Source organism: Triticum dicoccoides, chromosome 6B (assembly GCF_002162155.2).
Source record: "Triticum dicoccoides isolate Atlit2015 ecotype Zavitan chromosome 6B, WEW_v2.0, whole genome shotgun sequence".
In the NCBI taxonomy this organism is placed as follows: Eukaryota; Viridiplantae; Streptophyta; class Magnoliopsida; order Poales; family Poaceae; genus Triticum; species Triticum dicoccoides.
Window position 1 is genome coordinate 253,642,133 of NC_041391.1, and position 3,062 is coordinate 253,645,194.

At 44.7% G+C, this 3,062-nt stretch overlaps 1 long non-coding RNA gene across 1 annotated transcript; it reads left to right on the forward strand.

Moving 5' to 3' along the window:
* The first annotated feature begins 68 nt into the window (after positions 1–68).
* On the forward strand, positions 69–608 carry LOC119321733. The gene is made up of 3 exons (XR_005155163.1): positions 69–185; positions 295–386; positions 511–608. It is a non-coding gene; the product is annotated as an uncharacterized LOC119321733 (long non-coding RNA).
* Positions 609–3,062: the final 2,454 nt, after the last annotated feature.

The following is a 3,062-nucleotide window of genomic DNA, read 5'->3' on the forward strand; positions in this document are numbered from 1 at the left end:
CCATCGCCAAGCTCGGCGAGATCAGGTGCCCCGCCCGACCCATCCCCCTTCCCTCCCCCGGATCTAGCGGCCAGTAGGCGCCCACTCCGCTCCCGCTCACCTGTTTTTTCTGCTCTGTTTTGTCGGTGACGACGCAGTGAGAACGAGAAGGCCGGGTTCATCAGCCTCGTCTCGCGCTACCTCAGGTAATAATGCGAATCTCCCTCCCGATTCCTCCTTGCGTATGCTCGCTCGCTCGCGCGTGGGTGGGTGGTTTCTGACGGCGGTGCTGTGCTCTCTGTGTCTGTTCTGCAGCGGCGAGGCGGAGCAGATCGAGTGGAGCAAGATCCAGACCCCCACCGATGAGGTGGTGGTGCCCTACGACACCCTCGTGCCCCCTCCCGAAGGTACCATCTCATCTCAGATGCTTTTTCCTGTGGTCGATTCGGATTCGATTCGAATGTTCAGTCATTGTTTGTGTTTGTCTGTGGGTGTGGACGCTGAACGCTGGATCGTGTGTGTGTGCTGCAGATCTCGACGCCATGAAGGCGCTGCTCGACAAGCTCGCGGTGCTCAAGCTCAACGGAGGCCTCGGCACCACCATGGGCTGCACCGGCCCCAAGTGAGCACCCCACCCCACCCATCCTCTTCACTGCTCCAGAACAATTGATTCACCTTGCATATGTGCGGAACGTGCTACTTTCAGTTAGATTCGTTCTGACACTGTAGTCTCGCAGCTTGCATATGTGTGGATGGAGCTTGCATATTCTGGTTTCTTCGTGCGATCCTGCTGCTTATGATGGTCTCTGCCTGGTTATTAGAGGTTTTTTCTGCTAGTACTTCTTGTAAGGCAATATAATTGGTTGTTTTGTTCTGCTGGCCATTAATTAAACATGATCAGTATGTATACTTCTTTGAGATAGACATTTCATGCATGTTTATGAGGTACGATGGATTGATAACCCACTCCTAGAGATTTGAATCACTTGTGGCTGCCAACTTAACTCTGTTTCAACACTTTATATTTTCAGACGAGGACCAAGAAGAAGCTGAAACCTAGGGACCCATGAAGCACTGCGCTGGCCAGCAAGAGAAAGGGATACCCAAGTGAAACGCACCAGCTGAATTTACCCTGCCGTCTCCTTATATTAGCTTCTTGATTGATACCATAGTATCTTATTGTTACCAGTAGTACCTTTTAAGTTCCTGCTGCTGCTGGGTTTAAACACCCTAAATGCGTACTCTAGCTGAATAGTACTATGGATTCCTGTTGCATCATAGGTTCTGTTGATGAGCCCCTAAATACTCTTGATGGTGCTTAAGGGATGCTAGTTACAAATTCCTGTTGTTATCATCACATGGGTTCTGTTCTGTTGGAATAGATGAATGGATGCTTGTTTACATGGCAGGTAGCTTGGTTCAGTAGTTTCAGTAGTTTTATAACAGCAGCAGTAGCACAAATTTAATTGCATGCTTATGATCCTGTTAACACATACTGATGCTCATTTTACTCATGCACATGCTCATGATCTTCTTAGTTAAGACTGTAACTACTCCATTTGATTGCATGATCTCTATCTGATCTAATGGTAGCTTTATGTTCACTCTTTTACAACAAACCTTTTTAGCTCTTTCTCATGATCCTTGTGGGCATTTATTTTAGTCCATGGAGCTGTTGCTCTAGCAGATGTTGCTCTGCTTGACATCTCACAGTCCACTGGATCGGCTATGACATCTCATAGTCCATAGTTTATAATCAGGTTTCTGTTTGACAGCTTCACAGTCAACAGTTACATGATAATCCTATAATGCTGAAGCTATATTCCTATCTGCTCAACAGTTACATGATAATTCTATAATGCTGAAGCTATATTCCTGTCTGCTCAACAGTTACATGATAATTTCGTAATGCTGAAGCTATATTTGCTGCGTGTGTCTTAATTTTTTTATTCTGTAATGATGATATGAAATGTCACGCAGGTCATTATTGGTGCTGTTGCTGTGGTTGTCGGAGGTGTTGCTGCTGCATCTGGCGGAGCTGTAGTCCGAGAAGTTCAAGGATGAGATCGTCCTTGATGGCAACGACATCAAGCTCGTCTCCCGCTCAGCCGCCCTCATCAACTAGGTGAATCAAGCAGGACCCAGAATCTGTCTTTGTTCATGTGCATATTGTGCTCCCTGAATAATTTGGTTGATGTGATGCAATTGATATGGTATCATGCTTGCTTATGCTCTTTGCGGAAACTAGTATGCTAGATGTGCTTAGAAATCATTGCAATGTCTTCAGATGTTGGATGTCGAGTGTTCTTTCTTTGTGGAAACTAGTATGCTAGATGCTAGTGTTCATATTGTGCTCAATACACTCTACTTGTTTTCCTGTATAGTTTTCTTACTTGTTTTCCTTTATGCGTTCACTCTTTTTCAGGAGCTCCAAGCCTAATTTTTTTCCTTTATGTTCACTCTTTTACAGGAACTCCAGTCCTAATTTTTCTGAGTGTGAAGCCGTGAAGCCAAGTGCGAAGCAGTGAAGCCATTCTTTTGGCTCTGTAGTAGACTGTAAAGTGTAATATTGTAACGGATTGTAAAAGGCTATGTAGTGTTATTTGATGAACTATGTTTGTTCTGTCCTGTTTGAAATAGCAGTTATGTATGTTGAGAAGATATGGAAACTTCACCAGTGGGACCCACTTATGAATATAATCTGAGCAATTTTGAAATTTCTGACATGTGGGACTCATGTATGGCATTATGACTTGTGGGACCCTTCTGACTAGTGGGACCAGCTCCAAAATATAATTATTGAAAATAGAAAATCAATTGATTGTAAGAAGGCCAAGGCCCAAAAACAAAGAAGCTGAAATACTAGGCTTGGCCCAAGTAGCCCACAAGAATTGACAGAAAAAAAATAATATAAAAGGCTGAATTGTTGGGCTCGGCCCATGTAGAAAATCGAATTGGACCGGGCTGAATCTTGTGCCACATCAGCTTGCCACGCTGGATGCCTACGTGGCCTGGGGGAGGTTGCTAGTGACCAAAACGCCACAGTAGGAATATTTTGGTCGTAAACGTCTTTGACCATTCCA